This window comes from Sus scrofa, chromosome 15 (assembly GCF_054392235.1).
Source record: "Sus scrofa isolate SSC_HxYL_T2T_F1_AM1 chromosome 15, Sscrofa_HxYL_maternal_Yorkshire_Landrace_v2.0, whole genome shotgun sequence".
In the NCBI taxonomy this organism is placed as follows: Eukaryota; Metazoa; Chordata; class Mammalia; order Artiodactyla; family Suidae; genus Sus; species Sus scrofa.
This window is the reverse complement of record NC_139397.1, coordinates 92,486,915-92,514,189: the sequence shown is the minus strand read 5'-3', so window position 1 is coordinate 92,514,189 and position 27,275 is coordinate 92,486,915. Positions and strand designations below refer to the sequence as shown.

The 27,275-nt window shown below is 42.4% G+C and overlaps 1 long non-coding RNA gene across 1 annotated transcript; it reads right to left on the bottom strand.

Moving 5' to 3' along the window:
* On the bottom strand, window positions 1–26,797 carry LOC110257106 (uncharacterized). Its single transcript, XR_014829547.1, has 3 exons — window positions 26,299–26,797; window positions 9,462–9,548; window positions 1–2,492 (listed from the first exon to the last, which is right to left on the bottom strand). It is a non-coding gene; the product is annotated as an uncharacterized LOC110257106 (long non-coding RNA).
* Between the last annotated feature and the right edge of the window lie 478 nt (window positions 26,798–27,275).

The following is a 27,275-nucleotide window of genomic DNA, read 5'->3' as shown; positions in this document are numbered from 1 at the left end:
TTTTTTTTTTTTTTTTTTTTTCATTATATTTTAAAGCTCTTCAGCACAGGCATGTGGGAAAACTTTTGATTTGAGTATATCTATCCTGCTTGCAGCCAGCACACTAAACCCTCTTATTAAATCCAATAGCTGAGAGTACATTTTCCTTGATTCTCTTAGGTAGGTATAAAATCATATCATCTGCAAATAATAAAATTTTGTCTCTTCCTTTCCAATGACCTAAATCATGTTTCTGTTTCATCTTTAATTGCACTAGCTACAAACTGGGAAAGACATCAAATGATAATGGTAATGGTGAATGTTCTATAATCCATTCATGGTTCTAATGAAAAGGCCTCTGGTGCTTCCTCATTCTGATTTTCACAACTGGAGCCCAGCAACCTCTCATCTGCTCACTTCCTTTCACTTTACTCTTATTACAGGCCACTTAAAGTAATTCTAATGTAATAATGTAAGTCTTAATAACACCGGAGTGGTTAGCTCTCAAAGAAGTTTCTTTTCTGTTCCTAAACCACAATGAGAGCATCGTTTTGCTTCTGTTAAATACACATACACATACACACACACACACACACACACACACACACACACACAGCAGATGTGACATGTCCAAGCTATGCCACCCCTGGGATTCTGGGGCTGTGGTGGGTGGTAGAGCAACACTGATGCCTCAAGGGCTCATCCACAGCACTTGTGGCTAAGGCAGTTCCTGCAGCTCTGAGAACATAAAGAGCTAGCACCTTTGGCATAAAAACACACATTCCCATGGTGAGTCCTGGCAGTGCCATCTGCATAAATGAAGAGCAACTGTATGTTTGTCCCAATCAGCACAAAAAGTGAAGAGCATATTGAAACAATATAAAAAGAATATTTCTGCTCCTGCCCCAAACAATGACTCTGGTGGACTCTGGCTCTTTTCCTTGGTCCACCACCCATCCGTGCTTGAACAAATTCAAAGCGGGTTGGAACTGGAAACCATTTTGGAGCTCATGGAGAGACTCTCCACCTTTCTATGGTCTCATACCTTCTCCTTCTCCTGTACACCTCTCCTCCTTTTAGCTGCCTCCAGGTGATAAAGACATAGTCACAAATACAGGGGAATACACTGTCAGGTACCATGGCATCAGGACCTAACTATATGGACCGGATGCATCACCTAGGCAGGGAGGTCTTCTCCAGGGAATCCCATCCTCCCCAGCCCACTATCCAAGCTTTGCTGCTATTGGAGCAGCCACAGGCGAAGCTTGATGTCATCTCCACTGTCCTGGGCACTCAAGACTACTCCCAAGATTTCTCTTGGGTTTTCCTAACTGTGGCAGCAAAAGAGACATTATGGGGAGGAGACCTGGGAGGCAGATGACAACAGCAGTTATATTTCCCCCTCAGCCAGCATTTGGCACTGGCTCTACTACCACCACCACTCTCAAGCTATGTTCAAAGAACTCAGGACCTTCCTTCCCCCATATTAACCTCCTGCAGGGCTACAGGCACCCTGGTCCAGTAGGGGAGGTAAGAGTATATAGGAGCATCCATAGCGATGTTCATGGATTGAGGGCGGAAAGGAGGCTGCCTTTGTCCCCCACCCCCAGCTTCCTCCCTGCTCCTCTTACCCCTCAATGAAAGTGTACAGCAAATGTGCTGGACCAAGCTACATTCCGGAGCCAACCCTAATCCCAACTTTTCTAATATTTTCCCCCAGTGCTATGTTTCATTCCCTGGTTTAGCTTCATACCAATCCCCAGCCCTGACTAGTGCTCACCCCTAATGCCCAACCTAGCAATCCAAACCCTGGTATTATACTAATAATTAATAACTGGAACTAACACAAGCTAGCGCATACACACACACACACACACACACACACACATACACACATGCACACATATGTATATATTTAATCTTTATAGCAATCCTCTGAAGTAGATACTGTTATAACCCCCTTTTATAGATGAGAAAACTGAGACCCCAGGAGATTAGGCAACTTGCCCAAGATCACAGAGCTGATAAACAGCAGAGCTGAGATCTGAACCCAAGATCTGCAATCCAGCCTCTGAGTTCATGCCAACACTGAAAGTTTTACCCCCTATTCCCAATCAACCTCAACCCTACCCTCAGATTCTCTGTATCTGATGGCAGTCTGAGCTCCTTGATAATGCAGCTGAGCCCCTCCGCCTGCCACCCAAAGTCAGATGATAGAGTCTGCCCACCCTGCCCCATTGGGTGCTCTTTTGACATACCCTTTCCCCTCCCACGGACAACAGCAGAGCCCGAGGCAGTGAGAGGTCAATGCTGAGCCAAGCCAAGGTGGCCAGCTCATGGAAGCCTTAGGGAGCTTCCCAGCTGCTGATTAAAATGAGCTCCAGACATCCAGGATGCAGCCATGGCACCTCAGGCCTGCCTTCCAAGGCTGTGGAGGATGTTTCCCCATCAAAAGGATTCCTATGTCTGGAAATTGCTGTGAAATCCAAGCAGTGGGCAGCAGAAGAAGGCAGCTGTGGGAAGAACAGAAGGTCTGAGGGTGAAAGAATCCAGAGGAAAGAGGCCTGGACAGAGACCTTCACTTCCCCTACATGAAACAGCAATGGAAACCACACATTGCCATTCAAGTGGAATCCTGGGCATTGACTTCTTCTCTGAGCTGTATGCCAGCAACTCCAGGCTGCTGTTCTGAAACTCTCTGGACCAAATTGTGCCCTCCCACTTTTATGTGGCTTTCTCAGCAAACATGCCTAGTTTTTTTCTCAAATTGATTCAGCATCTCTCAGCTGCATCTGTCCCCATTCCTTTATCCTCACACTTCAAGCATTTCCTAAGGCATTCATCACTGTGAATTATTATTAATAATCAAGTATATAATTTGTTCAGAATATACATGAACCAGGCTAATTCATTTGGTTCTTACATTCATCAGTCGTTTAGTGCTTTGAGATAGGTATTATGTCCATGTTACAGTTGGGGAAACTAAATCCCAAACTCAATTGTGTCATGACAAGCAACTGACTTAACACTTAAAGAGGGTCAGAATAAGACAAAAAATTGCACAATGCTTTCACTGAAATCAAGATAACACCTTGTATGAGATCAAAATAACTTTGCTTTTGGAAATGCTAGGCAGGCAAAACAAAACTTACCCACTGGTTTTTCTGGTCTTTGAGCCACCTGTTCAAGATCTCTGATTTAACTAACTCCAATCAGTCTGCCTTTGGAGACCCACACTCTTAACACCTAGGCTAACCCACTGCTCTATTATTCCCTTTGATCCCAGTCAGTACACCAGACCTAAACAGAATTGTGTGAGAAAGGAGGCAGACAGTCAGTATTGAAGAATCCCCACTATGGCTCAGAGGGGAATTCCTACCAACCTATATCACAAAATAAATAACTCAGATATAAGACAAAACCTTATAATGCTAAACGTATGCATGGGGTAGGGGAAGAATTCTACCTAATTCTTTAAATACCAATATAGCATGTTTCCAAAGAGAAGCAAAACTTGCTTAAAAAATAAGAGAAAAAAGTAAAAGATGCCATCAGTCATTTTGTCTATTTCATTAATCTCATTAAAATCAGTGGACAGGTCGGGGAGATGGGAGTACAGCAAAGAACAAATATTGAACATGATCTAGAGAAGTGAGCTCTAACCTGGGACTATGGAATCCTTAGCAGCCTACTGGGGGTCCAGAGACACCTTGAAAGCTCCTTCAAAAATTGGTGCATATGTGCCTTTTTCTGGAAAGAAAATTCACAGCTCTTATCAAGAGGCCCATTACTGGAGGGAAAAAAACACTAAGTACCACTAACTTATAATAGAAATAAATATCTTCTATAACTCAGAAGTATTTTCTAAAACCCAACTGCCCTCCCTCTTGGAAAAAAGTGATCTCTCCCCCCAGTGACACCTTACAGGAACTGGGGGCACCAGGAACTCGGTGACACCAGCTTGGCTGCCCACCTTAGCAACACTTCCCTTCATTCCTGGGCCTCTGCCTAGTCCCCTCTGCAACAGAAGACCAAGTATGATCCCACAGCGCCCTAATTAAGCCAACCTGGGAACATTCAATAGAGTAAAAGCGATACAGCATGGAGAATAAACATCCAGTCCCCAAGAAAACACAGCTCAAGTAGCCTGCAGAATCACTTAGGGAAGCCTGGAAGACTGGAATCAGTCAGGGAAGCAGATGAGGTTTCTGAAGGTTAGGGAGGAAAAGCATATTACATAGGTTGGGCTTTCAGGTATAACAAGCACAGATCAGAGGCAAGCACAGATTAAAGCAACAGAGATGCTAGGAAGGAACAGATGGTCTGGTCCAGGGCCAGGGAGAAAATGAAAGGCAAGATGAAGGCCATATCATTAAGCATCACTGAGAGATGAGGCTTGAACTTTTATACAGAAGATGTCAGAGACTGGGCAGATTTCAATGGAGAAAGAGACCATGTGACTGTGCTCTAAAGAGGAAAAGACTGAGAAGTGGGGTTTAAATGAAGAGAAAAAAGAAGAAAAATGATTGCTGAGAAGATAAATCAGCCAGCACATGGAGTGTCAAGTATTAGTTTTGAAGGCACATAGTAAATGAATGGGCAAGTAGGCAAGAGGCATATAAGACCAGATGCAGCTGTGGATAAATGGGGTGACTTAGGTCAAAGGAAATGGAGGGATATTCCCTTCCACATGCCTGTAGCCCACCTTCATGGAGTTCTGCCCTTGGCTCTATTAACTATTAATACAGAATTATTGTAAGTACCTGTGATGGCCCTAACATCCATCTCTGCCCATACTTCATCTAAGCAATCTTCTTCCCAACTGAGTAACAAGGATTAAAGAAAAATATAAATTTCATCACAAGAAAGTCAGAAAATGACCAACAGCTTCCTAGTCAATTCTACAACCAGTCCCATTCCCTGAACCTGATGTGCATTATGTTCCTTGACTTGTTATTGAAGGAAATTGTGACATTATCAACATCTTAATGACCATCAGTAAATGACTGGTTAAATAGATCAGGGTTTATCTATACTCTGGAATACCATGCAGCTACTTTAAAGAACAAATTGCACAGTTCCCATTGAGGCTCAGCAGGTGAAGAACCCAACTAGCATCCATGAGGATGCGGGTTTGATCCCTAACCTCGCTCACTGGGTTAAGGCACTGTCGCAAGCATTAAGTCGCAGATGTGGCTCAGATCCAGTGTTACCATGGCTGTGGTGTAGGCCTCAGGTGCAGCTCCAATTCGACCCCTTGCCTGGGAACTTCCATATGCCGCAGGTGTGGCCCTGAAAAGAAAAAAAGAAAACACAGAACAAATTGAATCAGATGTACTAACATGGAAAAATATCCAAAATTCCTCGCTGGGTGAAAAAAATTCAAGTTAGAGGTTATATGTACAATATGATCCCACCCATTTAAAAATTATGCAAATAAATCTATACTATATAACTGTGCCTGATATTCATCTATTCATTCATTCAGGAAATATTTATTAAGCATCTTCTCTATCAGACACCACACAACAATCTTTGCCTACATTCCCAGTGGGGAAGATGGATAACAAAATAAGAGAAATAAGCAAAAAGTATACGTGCCATGTACAAAGTGCTAAGGATAAAAATAAATCAGGAAAGGAGGACAGAAGTGTGGGGTAGTTGATACTACCACTGCCTGGTCTAGATCTCTAGGAGTTGTATCTGAGTAAAGAAGGGAAGCAAGTGAGGCAGGGAGTCAGGCAGCTGTTCCAAGGAAGAGTCTGGGAAACACTAAATGCAAAGGCTCTAAGAAAGGAACATGCCTGGAGGTTTCAGCCAGTGGAAAAGGAGGGACCAAGCAGGCAGGAGTAAATTAAGGGGAAATAGGGCCTGTAGACATTGTGAGAACACTGTGAGATGGATATACTTGCAAAGAAAAGCATCCAATTTAGGAAAAAATGTTAATAGTGGTTAATTCAGAAACTGGATTAGGAATAGGTGTAGAAAATCTTTTCAATTTTCATGCCATGGACTTTTTTTATGGATGCATCCCCCCGCGGCATATGGAAGTTTCTGGGCCAGGGATTCAATCCTAGCCAGATCGTTTAACCCACTGCGCTAGGTCAGGGATAGAACCCAAGGCTCGGCAGCAATCCTAGCAAATGCAGCCAGATACTTAACCCACCATGCCACAGCGGGAACGTCTCACATTGTATACTTTCATACAGGTTTTAAATTTCATTATGAGTTTCTATGCTTTTTATTAATTTTATAACTAATTTAAACTCAAGATTTCTATTTTTAATGGTAAAATTCATTATTCTATTAAATATATAAACTCAATTAACTTGCAACTTTATAGGGGTCTGTGTTTTTTTTGTTTGTTTTTTCTCTTTTTGCCTTTTCCAGGGCCGCTTCCCACAGCATATGGAGGTTCACAGGCTAGGGGTCTAATCAGAGCTGCAGCCACTGGCCTACACCACAGCTATAGCAACGTGGGATCTGAGCCGCGTCTGCAACCTACACCACAGGTCACAGCAATGCCGGGTCCTTAATAACCCATTGAGGAAGACCAAGGGATCGAACCTGCAACCTCATGTTTCCTAGTCGGATTCGTTAACCACTGTGCCACAACAGGAACTCCTAAGGGTCTGTGTTTTCTTGACTTCATATTTGTCTAGATGGCATCCATTCATCACAGAGCCAATTAAGTTAAGGATGTTTTTCTTTTCTTTCTTTTTTTTTTTTTTAGGGCCACACCCAGGGCATATGGAGGTTCCCAGACTAGGGGTCAAATCGGAGCTACAGCTGCTGGCCTACACCACAGCCACAGCAACGCAGAATCCAAGCCACATCTGCAACCTACACCACAGCTCACAGCAACACCAGATCCTTAACCCACTGAGCAAAGCCAGGGATCAAACCCGCAGCCTCACAGTTCCTACAGATTGGTTTCCACTGCACCATGACGGGAACTCCAAGGATATTTTTCTTACTTTGTGTATTCTTGAATGCTCTGGGGCCCTAACAGACCCAAAGAGAGACTGCCCCTCCCAGGGTCTGCTAACTCCTAAAGGAAATAACAGCTTGCCAAGGGCACACTTTTCATATGGAAACCAATCAATCTCCCAGTCTATACCCCCAACTATCTTTTTATCTAACTCTCACACAAACAAGCCAATATTTCCCCCAACCTAAATCAACCCCAGGGCCAGGTACCTGGCAACTAGGGATAGCTCCTATGCCCCAAGGCCCAATGCAATTATTCAAGCTAGCCATTTCTAAACTGGTCACTCTGCCCTATTTTCCTTTCCCCAATAAAGGCTCTGCTCTAATGATTCCTGCCCCTCCCCTACTTCTGCTTCCTGACCATCCTTCCCCTGGGGCGCTGTGTGATGTGCTGCAAAATCTTTATTCAACAGCACTGACATCTCCATCTCAATTACACCTCTATAAAATAAAATCCTGGGAATAATTTTAGAACATGTAGACATGTGTCTAAAAATTCCAAGGATATCCACGTAAAGAGGAAGAGCTGCCATTTTGTTTTGTTTCTCATTTCAACTATTGAATGAGTTTTTCCAGCTCTTTCAGGCTTGTCCTCCAGATACAAGAAAAGATCACTGAGGGAGTTTCCGTCCTAGCTCAACAGTAATGAACCCGACTAGTAACTGTGAGGTTGCAGGTTTGATCCCTGGCCTCACTCAGTGTGTTAAGGATCCAGCATTTCCGTGAGCTGTGGTGTAGGTCATAGATTTGGCTTGGATCCAGCGTTGCTGTGGCTGTGGCATAGGATGGCAGCTGCAGCTCAGATTCGACCCCTAGCCTGGGAACTTCCATGTGACACAGGTGTACCCAAAAAAAAAAAAAAAAACAATCGCATCTTCTGCCTGCCACTCTCAACAATTGCTATAGGTAAGGAGGCCTTGAAAGTAAGAAGCTAAAGGGTGTAGGTGGTATTGAATTTGAGGCAGTCTGTAGTAAAAAGCCAGGATGGGGGTTTCCGCTAGACCTGAGAAGGGGTGGATCACAGAACACCTGCTTCAGCCCTAAAATTTTTCTAGAACAGGGATTGAGATGGTTAACTAAAGGTGTCAGAGTGGTTTTTATATAAAAGATTTGAAGCAGAAGTAATTAGCAACCTAAGAGAATCTAAAAGTTGAACCAAATGTAAGAGAAGGCATGTGAACAGCGGATTTAGAAGGGTTTGTTGACTATGGTCAGCCTTTGAAAGAACAGCTATAAAATGCAAATTATAGGTTTGCATTAGGGCAGGGGTCTGAAAAATTCTGGAAAGGGCCAGATAGTAAACATTTGCAAGCCATACTATGTCACATCACCCCAATGCTGTCATTATAGCGCAAAAGCAGCCATAAACCACATAAATGAGTGACTCTGTCCAATAAAACTTAATGATGGGCGTTGAACTTTGAATTTTACATAATTTTCATGCGTCACAAAATAGTATTCATCTTTTGATTTTTCAACCATTTGAAAGTGTAAAAACTATCCTCAATTTCCAGGCTATAATTTACTGATGCTTTCCTTAGGGAACAGAGTTTAGAAGCTTATAAAGATTTTAGGAGAAAAAAAATATTGGGCTTTGGTTCTTTTTCTGAGGTTACTGGTCGGTGTGGGAAATCTTGCAAAACTCCTTAACAAGGGACTCCTATACTTCATTACTCTTCCATTTTGAGTTTGTCGTGGTGTACTCAATCCTTGTTCTCCCTCTGACTCACCAAAAAGGGTCTTAGTACTCTTTTCTCAGGTTGCTGTGGGTTCTTCTATTACATCCCCCAGCTAAAGGAAACACAGGATGGACTTATTTGTAAGCCAGAAGGGAATCTCTTAGATTTGGGACCCAGAAAAGGTCTTAGAATTATCTGATCTAACTCCTACATTTTATAGCTAAAGAAACAGAAGGTAAGCAAAAAAAAAAAAAAAAAATCAGGAGTTCCCCTTGTGGCTCAGTGGTAACAAACCTGGCTAGTATCCATGAGGATGCAGGTTCCATCCCTGGCCTGGCTCCTTGGGTTAAGGATCCAGCATTGCCCATTGCCGTTAGCTGTGGTCGAGGTTGCAGACACAGCTTGGATCCTGCATTGCTGTGGCAATGGTGTAGGCTGGCAGGTGTGGCTCTGATTTGGCCCTTAGCCTGGGAACTTCCATATGCTGCAGGTGTGGCCCTAAAAAGCAAAAACAAAGACAAAAAAATAAAATAAAGTAGGGAAACTCTATTGGACAAATGATGTCCAATTTAATGGCAAGAAAAGAAAGAGGGCAAGGAAAATAGAGAATGAGAGACTTAGAAGATATAGCAACCAAGTGCCATGTGTCTATCTCATTAGACCCTAATTCTAGCAAAGCAACCATAACAAAGCACTATGAGACAACTGGGGAAATTTGGATCCTGAGAAGATATTTGATGATATTAAAGAATTGCTACTTTTATTTAAGTGTAATAATGGTATTATGGCTGTGTTTTTAAAAAGAATACTTACCTTTTAGGGATACATGCTGAAGTATTTATGGATAATATCATTTGATGTGTTGGATTTCCTTCCAAATAATCCAGTGGGAAAAGAAGTCTGCGAGATGTAAACAAGATTGGTCATAAATTGATAACTGTCAAAGTTTGGAGGTAGATATATGAGATACCATTCTTTATACTTTCGTGTATGTTTAGAAAAGTCCACAATAATAAAAAAAAAATTTTAGTGGGTGTCATGCTAAAAAAAAAAAAAATGAGAAGCTACTTCCCTCATTCTTGACTTAGCCATTTGCAAATCAACAAGCCATATAATTTGGGGCAGGGAATTTAAATGAGGCCCTCCCTTGTAGTCCAAATATCAGGAGGTAAGAAAATACACTGAGAGCAAAAAGCAGGAGGAATTAAAACTCTACAGAATGCAGGTATAGAAAAGCTGCCCCCAAAGGGAATCTTGCTTTTGGTGAAACACAAGACCTATGAAAAGAACCTTTAGATTTTGCCCTACCTACCTACTCCAAAGATACCCACTTGGGTATCTACCAGTATCTTACCAATCTGCAAGTACACTAGTCTCCTCTGGAGAGCACCATGTTATCAGGGGTAACCAGAAGCGCCTGGAACAGGAACATTCATGAAGGTGGACCACTTCACTTGAGCCTAAGCTCGTCTACACTAATCTCTTAGAGCAGACCTTTTTCATTAACAAAATTTAACAGATGCTTACTGAAGAATGATTTATATTACCTTGTACTTTTCTATATTGACTGCATTTAAAAAAAAAAAAATACGTTGCACAGGGGAGTTCCCTGGTGGTTTAGGGGTTAGGATTCAGTGCTTTCATTGCTATGGCCTAGATTCAACCCCTGGTTTGGGAACTGAGATCCCACATCTCAGCCACTACATGCCATAGCCAAAAAAAAAAAAAAAAAAAAAAAAAAGTTGCACAAATGCACACTACAACAACTCTGAAAAGTAGTTTGGAAATATTTACTAAAGTATAAGGTACACACACCCTATGATCCTTCTATCCATTTCTTGGTACTTAGCCAACAGACATACATACATACTTGTACCAAGAGACAAGTACAAGAGTATTCTTAACAGCAATGAAGTCACTCCAATATCCATCAACAACAGAATGGATAACAACCCAAATGTCCATCAACAGATGATTGGATTCAGAAGATGTGGTATATATACACAATGGAATACTACTCGACCATAAAAAAGAATGACATAATGCCATTTGCAGCAACACGGATGGAACTAGAGAATCTCATACTGAGTGAAATGAGCCAGAAAGACAAAGACAAATACCATATGATATCACTTATAACTGGAATCTAATATCCAGCACAAATGAACATCTCCTTAGAAAAGAAAATCATGGACTTGGAGAAAAGACTTGCGGCTGCCTGATGGGAGGGAGAGGGAGAGATCGGGAGCTTGGGCTTATCAGACACAATTTAGAATAGATTTACAAGGAGATCCTGCTGAGTAGCATTGGAAACTTTGTCTAAATACTCATGTTGCAACAGAACAAAGGGTGGGAAAAAAAAATGTAATTGTAATGTATACATGTAAGGATAACATGATCCCCTTGCTGTACAGTGGGAAAATTAAAAAAAAAAACAATAGAATGGATAAATTATATATTTACATACTGGAATGTTACACAGCAGTGAACAAGAGCGAACACCATCTATACCTACAACATGAATGAATCTTATAAAGTTGAGCAAAAAGGACATACAAAAGAAAACATTATGTAGCATTAAGAAAAAAGAGTAATTTAATCTATTGGTATTTTAATATCAAACACTGACTACTGACTAGAAAAAAGAGTCCTGTCAAACTGAAGAACCTGGGAATTCTCTCACAGTGCATCAGGTTAAGGATCCAACATTGCCACTGCAGTGACTTGGGTTACTGCTGTGGCATGGGTTTGATCCCTGGCCCAGGAACTTTCATATGCCATGGGCACAACCAGAAAAAACAAAAACAAAAACAAAACACTGAAGAACCTAATCTAGCCCAGAGTCTAGGCTCTGGGAGATGAAAATGGGGGAAGAAGAAATGAAGTGGATTCATTTTAAGTCGAAAAGACTGAGACCTCTCTCAGACTAACAGTAGGAAAACAAAGCCTCATAGTGTTTCTAATTAGCTGTGGGGACTGTGCTTCCCAGCCAGGGTCACACAGATGTGGGCAGACTAGGTAGCCGAGTCAGTGTTTGTTAGTATTATTCCATCTGTGTATAGAGGTCAAAGCAGGCATAACTTTAAAGAAGCAAGAAAGCGGCCATAAAAGTCAGGATAGGAGTTCCTAATGTGGCATGGCAGGTTAAGGATCTGGTGCTGTCTCTGTGGTGGTTCAATCTCCAGGCCATCACAGTGGGTGAAGGGTCCAGGATTGCCAGAGCTGTGGTGCTGGTTGCAGCTGCAGCCCAGATTCAACCCCTGGCCCAGGAACTTCCATATGCCATGGGTGTAGCCAAAAAAAAAGTCAGGATAACAGTTACCTTGGGGAAGGGAAGGTTGAGAAAGAGGTGATCAGGATAGGACACATGGGAAGGGGTTCTGAGGGCGAGGACAATATTCTATTTCTTGATCTGGGTGATGTTTTTATGTTTTTTTCTACTTATTTTATAATTATTCATCATACTCTCACAATAAAGGTTTGAAATGAACATATCAACTTCACTTTATATAACTACAGAAGTTCTGAAATTGTCAGACTTGTAATAACTGTATTAACAGAGTTTCATTTTTGCCTGAAGATATCAACAGAAAATGAAGCCATCTATTTCTGACCTGATAAATTCTCATATGCTATCTCATATGCTATTTTAAGTTCTCATACCTGTTGATTTAAATACTGATGAGCTATAGAGTATATCTAAAACATTATTCAAAAACATGACATTTGGGTTCTAAAAAAATCCCAAGGACATTCTAAAAATGACTTGGAAAAGTATTTCACTATAACTAATATAATAATTTAATTTGAAGCTTCTCCATTTTACTATCTTTTGTACCTACTGGGCTAACATTTCCAGGCCTTGAAAAATAATTTAAAAGAATTGCCACACTTGGAGTTCCCATTGTGGCTCAATGGTAATGAACCCAACTAGTATCCATGAGGATGCAGGTTCAATCCCTGGTCTCACTCAGTGGGTTAAGGATCCAGAGTTGCCATGAGCTGTAGTATAGGTAGCAGATGCAGCTTGGATCCCTCGTTGTTGTGGCTGTGGCACAGGCTGGCAGCTACAGCTCCAATCCAACCCCTAGCCTGGGAACTTCCATATGCCACAGGTACAGCCCTAAAAAGACACAAAAAAGAAAAGAATTGTCACACACTCAGAACACTAGACTACCAGTGCTCTAGAGATCATACTCTATAAGTTGCTCAAGTAAATTTCAATATGCAAATATATGCTTTTAAATTAAGCTTCATTAACATGCACTTACCAGTTTAAGTGGAGGCTGATTTTATAACCACATTTGGAATTTAGATTCTTACTACTTTAAAACAAATGCTATGTAAACATGAAAATTAGATAATCAAATGATTCTTTGCCCTCCCTCTACAACTCTTTTCACTTAAACTGATGTACTTTAAAATACAAATCCTCAAAACACCCCAGGGAGGAAATGAAGTCCCTAGGCTTTGGAAATACACTTAAACCAAGTTGAAGGCAAACGGTCCTAATGTCATGAAAACCACTGGTGCAGGGAGATCTTAGACAGGCCATCTGTAGCTCATCCCAGAAACCCTTCCCAGGGCCAAACGAGTCCTTTGCATTCTCCTGTCCTTGCCTGCCAACTGCATTCTGAGACCTGCATTCTCAGAGCTGGCCTCCACTCCTCCTAACCCTTGAGGTCCACTCTCCCCAGGTTTGGCTACCAAAGGGTCCATGGTCTCCCTGACACCCCCTTCATTACTTCTTCCCTTTGGGAAAAGGAAAGAGTGTGGTAATAACACAGAACACAGAGACCTACAGCACTCATCTACCGTGTAATGCAACACACACCCCCTCAAAAATCTGCAATAAAACAAAAGCAAGTACAAGGCAAGATTGGCAGGCAAAAGTCACAGTTTGTCCTCCTCTGGAATAAAAGATTGGGGTAAATGAAACTGTTTGCTTACAAAAAAAAAAAATTTTTTTTTCTTTTGTCTTTTTAGGGCTGTACCCATGGCATATGGAGGTTCCCAGGTTACGGATCAAATCAGAGCTGCAGCTGCCAGCCTACACCACAGCCATAGCAATGCCAGATCTGAGCTGCATCTGCAACCTACACCACAGCTCATGGCAATGCCAAATCCTTAACCAACTGAGTAAGGCCAGGGATCAAACCTGCATACTCATGGATGCTAGTCAGATTCATTTCCACTGAACCACGATGGGAACTCCTGCTTACAAAATTTTTATATTTAACATTAAATGGAAAATCATAACCCTAAGTAGCCTCTACAAATTTAAGGATGTACATTGTAATCCCTAGCGCAACTATTCAAAACAAAAATGCAAAGAAAAATAACTAAAAAGCCAATACAGGAAAAAAATGGAATTCTAAAAATACCAAATTGACTTAAAATAGTGAAGGAGGAACCAAGAAACAACAACAAAAACAAAAATAGAATCAATAGAAAATAAATAATGGAGTCCCCACTGTGGCACAGTGGGTTAAGAATCTGACTTTAGCGGCTCAGGTCACTGTGGAGGCATGGATTCAATCCCCAGCCCAGCACAGTGGGTTAAGAGATCTGGTTGCTGCTGCTGCAGCAGATGTTGCAGCTGTGGCTCAGATTCAATCCTTGGCCCAAGTATTTTATACCACAAATGCAGCCATAAAATTTTTTTTAAAAAAGAAAGAACTAAAAGAAATAGTAAAATGAGTTCACGTTGTGGTTCAGTGGAAACGAACCCGACTGGTATCCATGAGGATGCAAGTTCGATCCCTGGCCTCACTCAGTGGGTTAACAATCCATTGTTGCCGTGAGCCACAGTGTGGGTCACAGACATGGCTAGAATCTGGCATTGCTGTTGCTGGGATGTAAGCCCACAGCTGTACCCCAATTCAACCCCTAGCCTGGAAACTTCCACATGCCACACGTGTGGCCCTAAAAAAAAAAAAAAAAAAAACCTAAATCCAAATCTATCAATCAACGATTTATAATAAATAAATAACCAAACACTCCAATTATAAGACAGAGATTATAAGACTCAATAGAAAAGGAAAACCTGGAGTTTCTTGATGGCTCAGCAGGTTAGGGATCTGGAACTGTCACTTCTATGGTACAGATTTGGTCCTTGACCCGGGAACTTCCACATGCTGCAGGTGCCAATTATCAGTTGCCTCTCAGCCCCAAATTCACCTTTCACTGAAGGCTCTGTAAAAATGGAGCTAGGCATTTTTCCCCTTGCCACCTGGCACAATAATTAAGTTCTGTCAGTGGTGAGCACTGGAGAAACATTGCAGGAAGAAAAGATTCCCTTGGCTGGTTTCAGAGAGCTCACCTGACACCTAGAGCTTCTCTAGTGCCCAGATCCTACAGTGCACAGTGGTCAGCAGCATCCACAACCAGCAGCTTCTTCAGAACTCCTTGGGAAGCTTCACTGCAGAAACTGCCTCTGAGTGAACAACTTTCCCCAACACCCTAGAGGCAAGTTTCTGGCAAGTTTTAGATGAGGATTTCTAGCAAAATCTGTTGATAAGGCACCATAGTGACTTCTCCGTCTTACTGTGAGCCACAGTACCACTGTTTCCAACAAGGTGAAGTTTTGCCTTAGCTTTGGCAAGAGGGAGGGGAGGGAGAGACTCTTCCTTGGGCACCCTTTCTCAGCCTTAGAAATGGTGGCTGCTACTTATATCTGCTCTTATTATATTCTTGAGAATTCTTTTTGCTTTTTGCTAAGCAATCCCTTATTATTCCAATTCCCTCTTTTACTCAATTCTTCATATTAAACTTTTCTGATTCAAATTACTATGTAGTTTCCATCCCTTGGTTAGACTCTCACTAATATGGCACTTTTTTTTTTCTTGTCTTTTTAGGGCTGCACCCATGGCATATGGAGGTTCTCAGGCTAGGGGATGAATTGGAGCTGTAGCTGCCAGCCTACCCCACAGCCAAAGCAACGTGGGGTCTGAGCCACTTCTGCAACCTACACCACAGCTCACAGCAATGCCGGATCATTAACCAGATGAGCGATGCCAGGGATTGAACCTGTGTCTTCATGGATACTAGTCGGGTTCATTAACCACTGAGCCATGATGGGAACTCCATAAAATGGCACTTTAAATATAAAGACGGGTAAGTTGAAAAGATGTCTTTTTAAAACCTGCAAGCAGTAAGCATTTTAAAAAATGTGGATTAGCCATAGTATTATTAAATAAAGTAGTCTTAAAGATGCAGTATTAGGATTAAGAGGATGTGGTATATACACACAATGGAATACTATTCAGCCATAAAAAGAACAAAATAACGCCATTTGCAGCAACATGGATGGAACTAGAGACTCATACTAAGTGAAGTCAGAAAGAGAAAGACAAATACCATATGATATCACTTATATCTGGAATCTTATATACGGCACGAATACACATTTCCACAGAAAAGAAAATCATGAATTTGGAGAACAGACTTGTGGTTGCCGAGGGGGGGGGGAGGGAGGGAGATGGACTGGGAGTTTGGGGTTAGTAGATGAAAACTATTGCATTTGGAGTGGATAAGCAACGATATCCTGCTGTATAGCACAGGAAACTATATCTAGTCACTTGTGATGGAGCATCTTGGAGGATAATGTGAGAAAAATAACGTATATATATGTATGTGTGACTGGATCACTCTGCTGTACAGTAGAAAATTGACAGAACACTGTAAACCAACTATAACGGAAAAAATAAAAATCATTTAAAAAAAAAGATGCAGTATTACCAGGGAAACAGTGGGACATTTCATGATTATAACATATCTAATCAGGAAGACATAAATCATAAATATGCATTTGCCTAATAATAAAATTTCAAGATACAGAAAGACAAAGTTGGTAGAATTAAAGAGGAAACCATCATTGAAGATTTTAATACCCCTCTCTTGGCAACCGCTAAAAGGAAACAAATTTTTTAAAAACCCAGTGAAAACAGAAATTCTCAATACTATCAACCACCTTGACTTAATTGACATTTTAGAATATTATACCCAACGGCTGCAGAATACACATTGTTTTCAAGAACATGTATTACAGTCACTGAAACAGACCCTATATGGGCCATAAAACAAGTCTCCATTACATTTCAAAAGATTACACAATCTGACAAAGTATGTTCTCTAACCATAATGAAATTAAAGTAGAAATGCATGTTGATTATATTTCAAACTTTTCTAGATTACTCAAGCCTCATTATTCTAAATATTAATAATTTACCAGGTCCATTAGAACCTAATCAATGTATGTCAAGATATCCCCTCTATGCTAATTAGCCTCAAATTGCTGTATTTGGGGACTTTTAGTAGATTTGCTATCTCCATTCCTAACCATCAATTTCCTTTTATCTTGCTTTCCTTTTATCTCAAGAAACAATACTTTAAGCTCCTATTTCCATTTGCAAAATGGAAACATTTATTTTTTTTTTAGTAATTTGTGAGGATTAAAACTAAGTAGCTTTATGGTATCTGTCATTCAACTGCTCAATAAATATCAGATAATCACACACACACACACACACACACACACACACACACACACCCCAAATTTATCTCCAGACCAGACCTCGCTTATAAAAGTCCAATGTTACCTGACACCTCTGCTCAGAAACCTCATAGGAATTATAGTAGACAATGCAAAAAAAAAAAAAAAAAGTCCTAATTCTTCATCCCTGCCTATAACTATGCTCTTGCAGTATAACTCTATAGCTCTTCCCACAAAGAGATGGAATCTGCTTAGAGTGACCAGCCATCCAAATCGCCTCAGGACTGGGACATAGGACTTAAAGGGCTTAAACCAGGAAAACATTGAGAAAACCAAGATGAGTTGGTCATCCTAAGTCTACTTCCCCTTTGATTCTGGGCTGGCCTTCTGATTTGCTTTGGGCAATAGAATGCAGGGGACGTGACAGTGCAAAAAGTCTAAGCTTAGATCTCAAGAGACGTCATGCATGTTTCCTCTTTCTCAGAACCCTGCAAATGCCACGTGAACAACACAGTCTGCTAGATGATGAGAGATACCTGGCCGAGTCACCCTTGTTGCCCCAGCTGCCAGCCAACCAACTGCCAGCCATGTGAGTCAGGCCATTCCAAACAAGCTGGCTTCCAACTGACCACTCAGCCCACCATGGACACATGAGCAAGCTTAGGCAAGATCAGCTGAGCCTGGCCCCAATTAGCTGACCCCAAAGACTTATAAACAATAATAAGTGCTTATTTTTGAAGCTACTGAGTTTTAACACAGCAATAGCTAACTGATAGATATACCTCAAATTCAGTCTGTCTAAAACTAAACTCAGAACTGATAATTATGTGATGTGATAACAATGCTAACTATCATTGCAATGGAATTATTTACAATATATAATGTATCAAATCAACATGTCGTACACCTTAATGTTATACAATGTTATATGCTAAATACATTCCAATTTTTTTAAATGAGCAGAACTATAATCCAATAAAACTTTTAAAAAACTAAACTCATAGTGTTTTCCCCAAGTCGGACCTCCTCCCATATCCTCTGTCTTGATAAAGAGCAATACCATCCACCCAGTTCTTCAGGTAAAAGACCGAGAAGTCAACCTTGATGTCTCCTCTTCTTTTCATTCATCAAATTCTATTCATTCTAATTTCTAAATATTTCCAGAATTCACTTCACTCACTTCTCAACGTTTTTTTTTTTTTTCCTCTCTCTACCTAGTTGAAGCCACAATTACATAGCACCTAAACAACAGGGAAAAAAAAAAAAACAAAAAAAAACACTTAATCGTTCTCCCCACATCCATTCCTGCCCCTTCTACAGTCCATTCTTCAGACAATAAAGTATTATTTAAAAATGAAAGAAAGAGGGAGTTCCCATTGTGGTACAGCAGAAACGAATCTGACTAGGAACCATGAGGTTGCAGGTTCGATCCCTGGCCTTGCTCAGTGGGTTAAGGATCTGGCATTGCCGTGAGCTGTGGTGTAGGTTGCAGACGTGGCTCAGATCCTGCATTGCTGTGGCTGTGGTATAGGTTGGCAGCTGTAGCTCCGATTTGACCCCTATCCTGGGAACCTCCATACGTCACGGGTGTGGCCCTAAAATGCAAAAAGCAAAAAAAAATTTTTAATTAAAAATAAAAATGAAAGAAAGAAAAGAAAAGAAAATCTCTCCAACAGAGCCTTTTAAGAGGATGATAAGACAAGTTACAAGGTGGGAGAAAATATTTGCAAATAACATATCCAACAAAGACTGCAATACATAAACAACTCTCAAAACTCAGTAGTAAAAATGTAAACAATCCAATTGGGCACATCTTAAGAGCAAAAAACATGAAGAGATTTCATCAAAAAAGATATACATAAGCATATAAGCAAATGAAAAGATGCCTAGCATTATCAACTCTTAGAGGAATGGAAATTAAAACCACAAGAAGGAGTTCCCTGGTAGCCTAGCAGTTAAGGAGCTGGTGTTGTCACTGCTGTGGTGTAGGTTTGATCCCTCGCCCAGGAACTTCTATATGACATGGGTGTGGCCAATAAATTAATTAAACAAAACCGCAATGAGATACCACCTCACACCTATCAGAATGGCTAAAATAAAAAAATAATGGCAGAGTTTCCAGAGTTTCCATCCTGACTCAATGGTTAACAAACCTGACTAGTATCCATGAGGACATGGGTTCTATCCCTGGCCTTGCTTAGTGGGTTAAGGATCCAGCGTTGCCGTGAGCTGGATGTCACAGATGCAGTTCAGATCCTGCGTTGCTGTGGCTATGGCGTAGGCCAGCAGCTACACCTCCAATTCAACCCCTAGCCTGGGAACCTCCACATGCCGCAGGTATGGTCCTAAAAAGACAAATAATAATAATAATAATAATGGCAGAGTTCCTGCTGTGGTTCAATGGGATCAGTGGTGTCTTGGGAGCCCCAGGGCTCGGGATTAATGCCTGGCGCTGCACAGTCAGTTGAGGATCCTGTGTTCCTGTATTGGCGGCTTAGGTGGAGACAGTGGCTTGGATCTGATGCCTGGCCAGGGAACTCCATATGCCTTGGGGCAGCTGAAAAGAGAAAAAAACAAATAAATAACGGCAACACCAAACACCGGTGAGGATATGGAGAGAATGGAGTCACACATTGCTGGTGAGAAAATGAAATAGTAAGGCCACTCTGGTAAACAACTTGGCAGTGTATTAATTTGCAAGGGCTGCCATCACAAGTACCACAGACTGGGTGGCTTAAACAAGTATTTATTTTCTTACAGTTCCAGAGGCTAGAGTCTGAGATCAAGGTGTCAGTGGGATGGGTTGCTTCTTTCTTCCCCAAGTTTATTGAGATATATTTGACATATGACATCATGTAAGTTTAAGGCACTCAATGTGTTGGTTTGATATACTTGAATATTGTAAAATGATTACCACCATTGCTTTAGCTAATATCTCCATCACAGGAGTCGTTTCTTCTGAGGGCCATCATCTCCCCGTGTCTTCACATGGTCTTTCGTCTCTGTGTGTGTCTGTGTCCTAATTGCTTCTTTTTATAAGGACACAGTCATACTGGATTGGATTAGGGCCCATCTCGATTCCCTTATTTTAACTTAATTACCATTTTAAATACTCTATCTCCAAATATATTCACATTATCAGGTACTAGGGGTTAGGACTGCAACATATAAATGGCGGGGGGAGGAGAGATAGAATTCAGCTCATAACAGTTACTTTAAAAACTGAACATATAAGAATAGCCAAAGACATCATAAAAAAGAAAAATGGAGCTGGAGGAATCAGGCTCCCTGACTTCAGACGATACTACGAAGCAACAATCATCAAAACCGTATGGTACTGGCACAAAGACAGAAATATAGATCAGTGGAACAGGATAGAAAGCCCATAATTAAACCCACATACCTACAGCCAACTCATCTATGACAAAGGAGGCAAGAATATACAATGGAGAAAGGACAGCTTGTTCAGTAAGTGGTGCTGGGAAAACTGGACAGCCACATGGAAAAGAATGAAATTAGAACACTCCCTAACACCAGACACAAAAATAAACTCCAAATGGATTAAAGACCTAGATCTAAGACCAGACACTATAAAACTCTTAGAGGAAAACATAGGCCAAACACTCTCCAACATAAACGACAGCAACATCTTCTCAGACCCACCTCTGAGAGGAATGACAGTAAAAACAAAAATAAACCAATGGGACCTAATCAAACTTCAAAGTTTCTGCACAGCAAAGGAAACCCTAAACAAAACAAAAAGACAACCCACAGAATGGGAGAACATCTTTGCAACTGAGTCAACCGACAAGGGATTCATCTCCAAAATTTATAAACACCTTCTGGCAGCTCCATACCAAAACAACAAACAACCCCATCAAAAAATGGGCAGAAGATCTAAACAGACAGTTCTCCAAAGACATACGGATGACCAAAAAACACATGAAAAGATGTTCAACATCACTCATCATTAGAGAAATGCAAATCAAAACCACTGTGAGGTACCACCTTACACCAGCCAGAATGGCCATCATCAAAAAGTCTACAAACAAGAAGTGCTGGAGAGGGGGTGGAGAAAAAGGAACCCTAGTACACTACTGGTGAAATTGTAAATTGGTGCAACCACTGTGGAAAGCAGTATGGAGATTCCTCAGAAAACTACAAATAGAACTACCATTTGATCCAGCAATCCCACACCTAGGCGTCTATCCAGAGAAAACCATGACTTGCAAAGACACATGTACTCCCATGTTCATTGCAGCACTCTTTTCAATAGCCAAGACATGGAAACAACCTAAATGGCCATTGACAGAGGAGTGGATCCAGAAGATGTGGTATATATACACAATGGAATATTACTCAGCCATTAAAAGGAATGAAATACCAGCATTTTTAGCAACATGGATGGACCTAGAAATTATCATGCTGAGTGAAGTCAGCCATACAATGAGACACCAACATCAAATGCTTTCACTGACATGTGGAGTCTGAAAAAAGGACAGACTAACTTCTTTGCAGACATTGAAAAACTTATGGTCTCCAGAGGAGACAGTTTGGGGGGTGGGGAGATGTGCTTGGGTTGTGGGATGGAAATCCTGTGAAACTGGATTGTGATGATCATTATACAACTACAGGTATGATAAATTCATTTGAGTAATAAAAAAATTTAAAAAATAAAAATTGCTGCTTACAAAAAATAAAAAAATAGAAATAAAAACTAAACATATAACTACCGTATGACCCATCAATAGTAGTCCTGAGAAACAAAGGGACTTGTGTTAACACAAAAACATATGCAGAAGTACTCATAGCAGCTTCACTCATAATAACCAAAATCTGAAAACTCTGGTGTCCTTCAGGGGGCAAATGGTTAAATGGCTAAACTGTGGTACATACATACCATGGACTAGTACTAAACAATAAAAGAAGATAGACTTGATACACACAGCAATCTGGATGAATCTCTAGAGAATTATGCTGAGCAAAAAAAAAAAAAAAGCCAAATCCAAGAAGTTTCATACCATGTGACTCCATTTATATAACAGTATCGAAATGACAAAAATTACGGGAATGGAGAAGAGATTAGTCATTGCTGGGGTCAAGGAGCAGGTGGGGGAAGGATGGAAGTGGATGTGGCTTTAAAAGGGCAAAATGGTGATGAAAACGTTCTGCATCCTGACTACACCAATGTCAACCTCCTGGGCGCATTTTACACTGTGACTTTGTAAGACGCTGCCATTGGAAAACTGAGTAGAAAGTACAAAAGACGTCTCTTCATTATTTCTTACAACTGCATAGAGAATCTATAATGATCAAAGTAAGGCGTTTAATTTTTCAAATGTTCTGAACCTTCAGATTTTTTCCATCGGTTCTTAGACCAAATACCTACTAGGTCCTACGTGACCCAGCTTCAGCCTACCTTTCCAGCCCCATCGTGTACACTCTTCTCACTCAGCTGACCTCCCAGGTCTTCGAAAGTCCCTTTCAGACTCCTATAAAGTTATATTACACAAGCAAGTAGAACACTGCTGAGGACAGGAAAACAAGCAAAAATAAAGTCTTGAAATTGTCCAAAATGACATGTCAAAATCCTTCCACCTAAGTTTCTATACTCTCCTCAAAGGAAAGCCATTTGGACTCTTTTAGTGGAAAGATTCCTGTTTTAAGTTATTTCACTATCAGTACTTCTTGCCCTTGTATGTCTTTGCCTTGGCTCATCACATTAGCTTAGTACTGTGGATCCAAAAAAGACTGTGGTGAGAAGTGGCTTATCACCTCATGACAACTCCTAAGGGTAATAAGCATGTGCTCAAGGCAAGAATGACAATGACATGAAGGGAAAGGCCACAGGTAGCAGGGTGACAAAACCTCTGCAACATGTCACCTTTAAAAAGAAATCCATATGATTTTGGCTCGGACCTGTCAAAACCTCACTAATGATCATCTTAAGACTTATGCTCCTGGAGTTCCCATCGTGGCACAGTGGTTAACGAATCCGACTAGGAACCATGAGGTTGCGGGTTCGGTCCCTGCCCTTGCTCAGTGGGTTAACGATCCGGCGTTGCCGTAAGCTGTGGTGTAGGTTGCAGACGCGGCTCGGATCCCATGTTGCTGTGGCTCTGGCGTAGGCCGGTGGCTACAGCTCCGATTCAACCCCTAGCCTGGGAACCTCCATATGCCGCGGGAGCGGCCCAAGAAATAGCAAAAAAAAAAAAAAAAGACTTATGCTCCTAATGAGAACAACTAGCTATTCTATTTCAATTTCTGGACTAAATGCACCTAGGAATCAAATGGCTTGAGTTCGACACTTGGCTCCCAACTCAATCTCTGGTTTTCACAGACAAAAGATGTTCTGGATTTTTTTTTTCGTGTAATTTACTGACAAAGTCATCACACTCTGACTCCAAGTCATATTATAGTTGCTAAGATGCTATGTATTTTATTTTAAATCCCAGAAGTCAGCAGCTTAAAATATGAGAAGTATATTTCTTGGTCAGGTACCCACTCAAGGCAAGTGTTGAAGATTCCTTTAGGAGTGATTCCCCTGGGTGAATCCCTGAGGGGTCATATAACTCTGATTCCAGCCAGTGGAAGAACAGGGAGGAGACTCAACTGTCTTAAGCGTCCCATCCTAGGGGTGGCACACATGACTCCCATTCTGTTCCTTTCAGTGCCTAGCTAGACTTTTTTTTTTTTTTTTTTTTTTTGGTCTTTTTAGGGCTGCACCTGAGGCACATGGAAGTTCCCAGGCTAGGTGTCTAATTGGAGCTGTTGCTGCCGGTCTACACCAGAACCACAGCAACACCAGATCCGAGCCTCATCTTTGATCTACACCACAGCTCACAGCAATGCTGGATCCTTAACCCACTGAGCAAGGCCAGGGATCAAACCCACAACCTCATGACTCCTAGTCAGATTCATTCCCACTGCACCACGACAGGAAATCCTAGTGCCTAGAATTGAATCACATCATTAACCTAACTGCAAGGACTGCTAGGAAATGGCGGTCTAGTTGTGCTCCCCTAAAAGATCACATAGATGCTGGGAGACAGCACTTGATCTATTCCACAATTATCCTGTACTAATCCAAATAATGAAATTTTGTTCTTTTTTTTTTTTTTCTTTTTAGGGCCGCACTCATGGCATATGGAGGTTCCCAGGCTACGAGTTGCATCAGAGCTACAGCTGCCGGCCTACACCACAGCCACGCAATGCCAGATCCGAGCCTCATCTTCAACCTACACCACAGCTCACGGCAACACCAGATCCTCAACCCACTGAGCGAGGCCAGGGATCAAACCCGCAACCTCATGGTTCCTAGTCGGATTCATTTCTTCTGTGCCATGATGGGAACTCCTGAAATTTTATTCTAATTAAACATTACATTGAAGCACAGAGAAATTAAGTAATTTTCCCAGGGTCACACAGCTAACAAATGGCCAAATTAGGAATTGAGCACAGTGTCTATACATTTAACCACTCCAATATATTTCTAATACTATCTGATTCTCTGCAATCACTTTGTAATTTTTTAAACAATGTTTCCATAATGACAATCACTTTCCTATGAATAATTTGCAGGGCTCCTCCCTATTCCCCTCTCTCCAGTTTCAGAGAGGTGCGGAAAGACCTGCGTATGCCGCACGGGGAAACTACCTAAGGCTCCACACAGTGGGATTCTGCCCAGGAGACTGAATGAGAGTAGTGCCATGCCACATGGGTTAGGAGCAGCCTAAGAGCCTTTCCTAAATCCAACACAGCAGGCAGCCCTGCATTGCCCGAATCCCAGCGCCTGACCTCCTCCTAACATACCTGGGCCTTGCATTGCCACCTGAGAGGCTGATGCTCATATTTGAAGCCTGCTCTGGTCCACTGAAGTTAGCAAAAGGCAGGCGGCAGGCCTCTTCTGCCCTCAGCTCCCCACCAAGAGAAGGCTTGATTCTGCACTGGAGAAGAAAGTGGGGCCACACCCTCTCCTTGGCCTCCTAGAACCTGCATAGTCTAGGTCAGAGAATGCCCTGTTCTCCAGATAAACAGGGCAGAAATCATGTGATGATATGTTCCCAGGCAATAATCCCAGGAGGAAGATATTAGTTTTTGTTTGTTTGCTTGTTTTTGTTTTTTATTTAAGTATAGCTAGCCTAAAATACTACATTAGTTTCAGGTGTACAACATAGTGATTCCACGTTTTTATAGATTATACTCCACATAAAGTTATAAAATTTGGCTCTATTCCCTGTGCTGTACATTACAACCTTGTGACTTATTTTATACCTAGTAGTTCATACCTCTTAATCCTCTTCACCTATTTTGTCCCTCGCCCCTGGAAGGTAGTACTTTTACTCGCATTCCACAGATGCAAACAATGAAGCACAGAAAAATAAGGCTTTTCCCAAGGCCACACAGTGAGCAGTGATTCAACCCAGCAAAGTCTGGCTCCCAAGCCCAGGTGTCAGCAAATCCTCTTTGCATCCACAGCAAGCGGCACTCTTTAGCATGTCTTGAGGAAGGAGTAGGGGTGGAGAGAAAGGAATCCGTGGTACCTGACAGGATACTCTGAGTTTCAAACATTCCTTCCAAGTTCTTTTCCCATTTGGTGCTGGGAAAGGGTTGAAGGAAGGGGGAAAGACAGGGTGGGGGTGGGGGGGTGCTTTAACCATTAAATAATCAAGAAAGTGAAACGCACCTGACTTGAGTCTAAGACCTGGAAGGCAGAAGGCAAACCTGACTCTGAAAATTCCAGAAAATATGCTGTAACAGACAAAGCAGCACCGTGAGCTACAGGAGGTGACCACTGAGTTTGGGTGGCCAGCACAGAAGTTCACCTCCGCCCCTCTTATGAGAGGTGTCATCCTTTTAATCTGACAAGCAGCAGTCAGCCAATGCTGGGCACACAGAAGGTTCTAGAATGAAAACAGCTCTCCCAACCTGGCCCTGCACGCAGCGCTCCCTCCACTCAGTGGGCGCAGCTGAGCTCGCCCTCCCTAAGTTCCCTGGTGTGTGCCCGGCGGGGTGTCAAAGATTGTTTTCTTTCAGGTTCTGGGCATAAACTTTGAGCCTTTTGTTTGCACACTTCCTATCACACCACGTGGGTGCAGCTCCACAGTGCAAAGCGAAGGTGCCAGTGTTCTGAGCTGGGGGTGCGGGGAAACTTACTCCACCAGCGTTCACGGCCAACTTGACCCGACTCTGAGATCTGAAGCCGCAGAAGCAGGAGGCATCCCTCTAGTTCACAGACGCTTGTCCGCCCCGCCTGAGCTCCGAGGGATGGTGAGGCCCCGGCAGCACCTCAGAGCCCGGGGGACCCTTCACCCCGGTCTGGGCGCCCTCACGGGTCAGGAAAACTCGCTTTTGCTTTCTTTGCTTTGGCCGCTGAATAGGCAATAAAGCAAAATGGGCCTGGCTTGGGTCAGGAAGACCCAGAAGGTATTGGGGAAATGATCTCTCAAGGTTCTGGGAACAAGGTGAACTGACCACCCAGCGCCACGACCTTCCCGGGCTGTAAACGCCGAGGGTCCGCTCGCTGTCGCCAAGCCCTTGGGTTTACTCACTAGAGCAGGGAGCGGTGGCAACCTCGGCAGGAACTCACGGGGAACAGAACCCCGGCGCGGCGCTGAGGTGCGCGTGTGACCGGGGAGAGGCGCGCCCGCCTCCCTCCCGCTACAACAGCGCCCCTCGAGTCTGTTGCTGGATCTTCCGGTCCGCCGAGCCCCTCTGGGCTGTGCCTGCGCGGGCAGCTCGCTAGTCTCCCGCGGAAACCGCTCCTCCCAGGCCGATCCTGGGGCTGCAAGGCGCCCTCGAAGCTCGAATTCGGGGCCGTCAGCGCCCCTTCCTAGCGGTCCTGCTGCGTCCGAGCCCCTGGCCCAGGAGAGGTGGGTGGGTCGCGGCCTTCCGGCGCATCCTCAAGCACCAGCGGCTTTGCCTCTGTGGCCCGGACCTGCGTTCAAGTCCTGACGCTGCTGCGTGTCCTTAAGCAAAACATTCAGTTTCTCTAAGCCTTGGTTTTCTCAATGTGGATAACTGTGTACCCATCACGTAGGATGGTTCCCGGGGGGTTAGTGCTCGGCAGAACTCCTGGTGTTCAAGGAACGCTCAAAAAATAAATGCTGGCCATTATCACAACAATGTAAACC